Raw genomic sequence first — 8,408 nt, 5'->3', positions numbered from 1 at the left:
AGTTTCATATCATTTACATTCAACGTTTTTTATCGGATTTTTTTTTTTTACTATCAATGTTGAAACCCGAAGTCTTATCGATAGATGCTATTTTCTCGTAGCAAATTTTAAAATTAATCACCCACTCCAAAAACTAATAAAACTAATAGGAACAACATTAAAATATATGAAAAGTATCTCTTACCGTCTTTAAATTGCAAAATTATGTTCCTAACTCATCCTTTTTTTTTTCGAAGCTGACAAACATTTTTGATCTCGCCATTTTATTTCAAAACATGTGCCGATTCTATATTTTTAAGAATGCGTGAAGAAAACGAATTTGACGGTAATATTAAAAGAAGGCTTTGTGCAAGCAAGGATGATTTGTTGTTGGTAGCTTAGCTTAGCGCAAGTGGCAAATAGTTCATGCATGTTGAGAACGAGAAAAGATAACCAATACATACAATTGGTATGTTCTGTAATAATGGTCAACTGGGATGCATGTCCGAAAAATTTCATATTAGGCACAAAATGTTGCCATATCTAGGAAATTTGGACTGACACTGGAAAATGAGAGTACATTGAATAGGGACCGAAATTTTGCCTTGCAATAGGCCACATGCGGACCCCTCAATGAGGTTGTTGTCCGGGTTTGTTGTAGAGGTTCTATAAGCGTGGTATTCTCTCTCCACAAGGCATCAAAATAGCGTCCCATTCTATTCAGACGGGGCTGCGTATGTATACATCCCGTACCGCTAAACGGACAACCCATTTGGCAATTTTTCAACTGGAATGTAGGACAGAAAGTCACAGGACAAAAAAATCACAGACAAAAAGTCACGGACAAAAAGTCACAGGACAAAAACTCACTATTCAGTTCTGAGATTATTTTTCTTTAAATAATAAATAGATATAGGAAGATGTGGTATGAGTGCCAATGAGACAACTCTCCATCCAAGTCACAATTTATAAAAGTAAACCATTATAGGTCATGGTACGGTCTTCACCACGGAGCCTTGGCTCACACCGAACAACAAGCTATAAAGGGCCCCAAAAAATTACTAGTGTAAAACCATTCAAACGGAAAAACCAACGGTCTAATCTATATAAAACACTTATACGTTTCAAAAATCATTTTTGTGTTTTTCTTGAACTATTATATATAAAGCAACTCTGTAATTAAAATGTATTCAATAAATATTGATAATAAGGATGGGCTCGCTCATCCAAGTTGTATGAACTTGTATATTGAGAAACTTGCATCGTCTCGCCCGCTTTTACAACTTTAAATTAATTTGTGATGATGCTTAACAACTTAGACCAGAGAACACCTGGTGAATGACTATTGGCTAGCTCACCACTCGTATGTGGAAAGGAATTTATCAGCTTGTCACGGTCCACTCTCACAATTATTTTTTGTTGAACTTAACAACTAGAGTATTTACTAGTAACTTAGATATAGAAAATGGAAAAATCGGTTTTATTATACTAAACAATATTGTCATAAACATATGCACATTCATGGATCTACAATCTGTCGATACCTGTATCTTGGCATCGCACAAGGTCATGCATGTTTTCTCTGACTGTTTATGACCTCTTTATACTAGATCCATTGGATGTTGGATGTGTACTGATTGATAATTTAGTCTTAGATGCATGATTTTTTTATTAGTTGTTATTTGCTTTGACATAGCTGTCAGAAACTGCGAGTACTCTCAGATCTGTACTTAGAGTCCTTTTGTTGTGGAAGTTTACAAGTACCCGGCCACCGATCCAATTTGTGTTTTTGTTAGATGCATTTCTATTTGTATCCATCTGATGAGCTAAGCCTTTTTCAACTGATATTCATAGTTCGTTCTTATGTTGTACTGTTACACTACTGTCCCAGGTTATAGGAGAGTTGGGATTCCGCTACCATGTTTTACCCAGCCACATTCTATATGTATGTGCCTGTCCCAAGTCAGGAGCCTGTAATTCAGTGGTTGTCGTTTGTTGTTGTGTTACATATTTGTTTTTCTTTCATTTATTTTTTGTAACATTAATTAGGGCGTTAGTTTTCTCGTTTGAACTGTTTTAAATTTGCCATTTCGGGGCCTTTTATAGCTGACTATATATATATATGTGATATGGGTTTTGCTCATTGTTGAAGGTCATACGGTGACCTATAGTTGTGTATTACTGTGTCATTTGGTCTCTTGTGAATAGTTGTCTCATTGGCAATCAAACCGCATCTTCTTTTTTATATTTAAAAAATGTTGGTTACTTAAAGTATATCTCTAACGGTCGCTTTATATAGATAAGACAATTGGGTTTCAATTGGTTGTTTGTTTGTTATTGGAACTTTATTTTGATTTTGGATGATCTGAAGCTTGCAATATTCCTGTGTAAGGTCAAATTGTATGCTTTTCTCTTTAAATATTTTTGTTGTTGGGTTACTGTTTCATTGAAGCTAACCACACATTTAATATTTAAACTTCTTTTCTCCATTTTAAAAGTGTTCTTGTAATTATCTTTACGATTCAACAATGGCAATATTTTTCAGGCGATGTCAGTAGAAAATTAGAGGGTGGGCTTAAAATACGGATATTGTTGGATCGTAAATGAAACAGAAAGACAACATGAAAATAAGCTTAGATCTATAGGAAATTGTACGTAAAGTTTTAAAACATATATATAAAATAAGAAGAAAGAAAAAAGGAAACTGGGGATATTTTTTCGGAGTAAAGTGTGATGCCCATTTTCACTGAACTATACATTCATTGTTAAGGCGCCGGCTGAAGCCCGACTCCGGGTACGGGATTTTGCTGTGTTGTAGACCCATTGTTGGCCTTGGGCTGTTTTCTGCTCTTTGGTCGAATTTTTGCCTCTTCCCCATTTCCGTTCTCAATTTTCGATATTCATTTCTATAATCATCCTTTGCCCTTTTTATGAATACGCTACGGTCGCCTCGTAAGTGTATAGAAATATTTGGTGATTGGCTTGAAGTCACTTATATACGATCATTTCACCATTTGTTATCATCCAAAACTCAAAACAAAATTCGTTTTCCAAGGAGAATTCTGAAATATATATACATCTGATTATTCGTTCGGAAAGACATGCGGAACGTCTCGTACGTGATCCGCTTGATAATTTAAAATGAGGGGGGGGGGGGGGGGGACAGCTACAAAAGTGTTTGAAAATAGGATATACCTCCGTCATTGAATAAGGTAAGACATTTTATTTTTTATTTGAGATGTTTATTTATAAGAATGATGATATAAGTATACTTAAAACTGTTGAAAACATTGTCAAATTGCTGTTCAAAGTTCCCACAAAAATTCGTTGGGAAAATGCTACGAGAAAATAGCATCTATCGATAAGACTTCGGGTTTCAACATTGACAGTAAAAAAAAAATATCCGATAAAAAACGTTGAATGTAAATGATATGAAACTCCGAAGTCTTATATTATAGGACTAATACACGCTAAGAGGGTAAATTCGCATCGAAGAACTTAAAACTTACATAGGACAGAAGGAAAAAAATGAATCAAAAAGACAATTTATTAAAACCAGATAGCCGAAGGTCGAGACGGTAAACATGTTTTCACAATGAGTTCGACCTGAAATATGTTAACATGTGGTTGGCACACATACCTCTTTCAAAATATCTCAAAATGTCGTTAAAATTAGAAAAAGAATGACCAAAGCAAAAAAATGTTATAAAAAGTGAACACATATAACGAAAAAGTAGTGAATAAGGAAAAGATAACGAATAAGTAGTATAGAAGGAATAAGTAATGAATAAGGAATAAGTAACCAACTTGACGACCCTTCAAGCTCTGAATATAACACACACTATCAAAAACATGCATCAAAATCAAATTCCAAAAAAAATCTAAAGAACAAAAATATGATATTAATGACTGAACTACAGTATAAGACGCTTTGGATTTCCCTGTTTGTTGTAACTTTAGTAGAGATCTATACTCATCTTTTTAATCTGCACTGACGTTTTGTCTATTTGTGTCGGTTTTCATTGATGCTGCCCGCACTTTATTTGTACCTTTGTGTTCAAATTAAAACGTCATTTATTATCTAACAATAATATGATATCAAATGTACAAAAAGAGGATTTGTATTTTGTATCATTTAAAAGAGATGAAAGAAATATTTATAAACAGAACCACTGAATTTGATGCAACAACAAACATGCATGTATGGTGTATACAATACAGAATTGCTTCTGAAGAGCTTGGAAGATAAGTGACTACCTTACTCCATCAGAGTTAAATTTGAACTCATCACTTCATAATTTTAGTATCGACATCACAAACATGTTGATAATATCTGGTAAGTTGATAACATATAGATTCTACCACAGCAACAAGTATGTTACGATATTTCTACACTCGAGACAGTTAAATTTTAATATTTAAAGCGCGAGGCTTGCCGAGCTTTTAAAACAATTAAGATTCAACTGTTGAGAGTGGAAAAATATCGTTATACACGAGTTATAGTGGTGAAATCTGTTTCCCTAATGTTTTTTTTTTCCTTCCTTTTCAAAGATTTGCAGAAAATTGTGTTCTTGATATGTGACGTCATCAGGCATGGTCACTTTTTTCATGACGTCACAATAGGAAATTCAGAAGAAACCAAGAAAATATGACGTCATAATTAAATTTCGGTTAAAAAGGGTAAATAGACGACAACATTGCCACCAAAAGAAGAAAGGACTTATTTAGCGTCAGATGTCCCAGTTTGGTTGTGAATTTTAAAGGAACCCTATTACGGTTCTTTGTTATATTTGCAAAATTGCTGATGTATTTCTATTTATAACCATCTGATGCGTTAAGCCTATTTCAACTATTTTATAATTTGTTCTTGTTACACCACTGTCCCAGTTTAGGGGGAGGGTTGGCGCCTTTAAACTAGTTTAACCCCGCCACATCCTGTATTTGCCTGTTCCAATTCAGGAGCTTGTTATTCAGTGGTTGTCGTTTGTTGCTGCGTAACATATTTGTTTTTCGTTCATTATTTTGTACATAAATTAGGCCGTTAGTTTTATCGTTTGAATTGTTTTCCATATGTCATTTTTGGGTCTTTTATACTGACTATGCGGTATGGGCTTTACTTCTTGTTGACGGCCGTACGGTGATATACAGTTGTACTGTAAATTCAGAAATTATTGCGATGTTTTTATTATTGCGAAAAATGCGACAGGGTTATAATCGCAATAACGTAGACTCGTATTTTGAAATTTTTATATGAATTAAACAGTATTTTTCTCAATATCGCAAAAAATAAAATCGCATTTTAGTCTAGAATGACAAAATCGTAACAATAAATGCACGCAATGATTTCTGAATTTACAGTACACTTTTGTGTCATTTGGTCTCTTGTGGAGAGTTTTCTCATTGGCAATCATACCACATCTAATTATTTTATTCATTTAAATTTACCATAATCGTTTATCTTTATTTTCTTTAGTATTTCTTTTTTTTTTTAAACAAATTACAGTGTTTGTAACACATTAAATAGACTTTGCCAGTTTTTTTTTAAAATGAAATTCACAGATACATTGTATATGTCAAAATATTTTTGCGTATATAAAGGTATTTACCGTAAGGACGTTTTATTATACATTGATGAACCGAAATTGCATATAATTGTAACACCATCCAGTAAAGTAGTTGTATTATTAAAACCTTTAAAAAATATACTTGCGAAGAAACAAAACTTTAGACTGATAGATGCTTTTTTTTTACCTCCAGTTGCATATATAACATGAACATTCAGGACGATAACATGTTGATGTGGTACATGTATAAAGATACCCTGCTTTGTACTTACTTTACCAAAAGAATTAAGAATGTGGACGTGGTAGCTCACAAGATAACAGATAGAAGGAAGACATATCCTGCCCTGCTCCAACATTTTTTTCTGACCATAAGCTTTTGCTTCAGCAAATGCATCCTTCCTCGATCGAGGCTAATTAACCACGAGACCATTGAGGCGCGCACGCTACGGATCGCCAATAGGGGCTATATAGTTTGAAGGTGTACCTATAAATGTATAAACCATCTTAAAAGCTGAATCTTACTTCAATTTTTTTATTATTATATTTAAAAAAACACTGGCAAATTAGGGCAAATTCCATCCGAAGATGTTGTATCAAATACAGATAATCTAATTGCAGCACATTTTTATCGACGGGACAGATAGTCGCTGTGTTTTCTGCCTGAAAACACTCTCAGAGGTCATAAGGGATGGTTGAGCGCCCATATACTAGTACCTATCAAAATTCAAGAAGGGCATAACATGTATACCGAGAAAACAATACCTTGTTGCGATGCAAGATATGGACGGTAGTATTAATCACGTGTTTAGGACACTGTGCTTGAAATAAGAAGAGTTTGCCTTACGTTTATGAGAGTTCCCATTACATAGACCATCTTAAAAGCATTTTTACAAATTTGTGACTTGGATGGAGAGTTGTCTCATCGGCACTCATACCACATCTTCTTAAATCTATTAATTCATCAGATGTATTGTTCCATCTGAAGAAATCGACAGCTATACTTTCGCATTACCAATAATACCATGGTGTAAGTTAGATACATCCAATCGGGACAACGTCGACCTCGTGGGTATACATCATTTTGTACATGTTATATCTAATATGTACACATGTTGTTGAAGACACGTTCTGGTTTCGATGAAATATAATAGTGTAGCACGTAAGACGATACTAGGGAGTCACACGTCTATCGGCTTTATCAATTCCATCACATGTGATGGCAAGCAAAACGATCGTTTTGATAGAATTCACAGTAAAACGTGCGTCACCTAATAACACTTATTAATCCTAGTGTTTTATTAATGTTGCTAGTCAAATTACATACTGGTATAAAAGAAAACGGAGTAAGCGCAAAATGTTTTCACACAGGTGCCTGATTCTCGTTTTATTTGCATATACAATAAAGAGCGATTACCCAGAGAGGTAAGTTCCTAGTCGTTTTAGCACTTTAAAAAATATTTATAATTTCGTTTCCATCCTCTGTTACATATTTGAAAGTTGAAAACTCCTCTCCACATATTCGATTAGGGAATTTATACATTTCAACTATTATAGATGGTTTAAAATTTTCAACATAGGGTAAAGGTACCAAATCAAGAACAGCAAAGGAAACCTTCAGCTGTCTCGTGACCTGTACTTCTATTTGTAATATTCTATGAAAGTTCTGTTCTGTTTTCATGGCTTTATTTCTATTAGATATAATTTTTAAACATCGGAAGACTTAGATTAGTACTAAATTTCCACAATGAACTTATCCCAAACATGTCAATGGTTTAGGGTTAGATTTTTCAGTTCATCTTTGTATATAAAATTTAGTATTTTGAATAAATCCTGCCATGTTCACGTAGGAGCAGAAACAAATTATCAAGTAATATTAAAGAGATATTTATTAAGCTGCCAATTGCATTACATGTACCATGTCCTAGGTTAAGCACTACAATAAAAATATTATACATTTTTTTAATTATGTCGTTTAGTTATCTTTCTTTTCATACAGGTATGATTTTTACAACATCTGACAATTTTGCACAACCTGTAGCTTGAAGAAAAAGCTCCGTGACCTATACTTGTTTACATATTTTTTAAAAGCATAATATAGTAAACACCTACTTTTACTATTCTAGCTGTACACCCTAGTTTTCTAACCAAAATTTGCACAAGCCTACTTTTTTTCGTCGTTTGTTATATAATTAAAAATCATCAGGCAAAGTTGGCCTTGGATGGATTTGGCTATTTCTAGGTCCTTTTACAGTTATATAGCTCTTCAACTGTTTTGGTTTTTATACATCCTTGGCTTTCAAATATTCGGGTCTAAGCGTTCCTGATGAAGATACACCCAGAAAAGCGCTTCGGTCGCATGGAATTTATAACGTGTTGTTTTCATTTTTTACAGCACTGAATCGATACCTCTGCTGGTGGACTATCAGCCCCCGTGGGTAATAACTATCATCAGCTTAGTAGTCAGTACTTCGGACTGACATGATTTATGACAAACATTTCTAAAGTAGTCCGTTTCTAAATTTTGAAATTATAGAGAAACTCAGGTTTCAACTCCCTCAGGCAAAGTTGGCCTTAGATGTATTTTGGCTATTTTCTAGGTTCTTTTTAGTTATATATCGCTTCAACTGTTTTAGTTCTTATACATCCTTGGCGTTCCTGATGAAGGTAAATCCAGAAAAGCGCTTCGGACGCATGAAATTTATAACGTGTTGTTTTCATTATTTAGAGAAACGATAACATAAAATATCCACACTTTTTAGAGCTATTTTCCTAACGCTTGAAGTTTAAAGGTTTGGTTGGCTTGCTTGCTTTGTTTATAGAAATAAGAAGATGTGGTATGAGTGCCAATGAGACAACTCTCCATCC

Source organism: Mytilus californianus, unplaced genomic scaffold, assembly GCF_021869535.1.
Source record: "Mytilus californianus isolate M0D057914Y unplaced genomic scaffold, xbMytCali1.0.p SCAF_2, whole genome shotgun sequence".
In the NCBI taxonomy this organism is placed as follows: domain Eukaryota; kingdom Metazoa; phylum Mollusca; class Bivalvia; order Mytilida; family Mytilidae; genus Mytilus; species Mytilus californianus.
Note: the sequence above shows the minus strand (reverse complement) of the source record.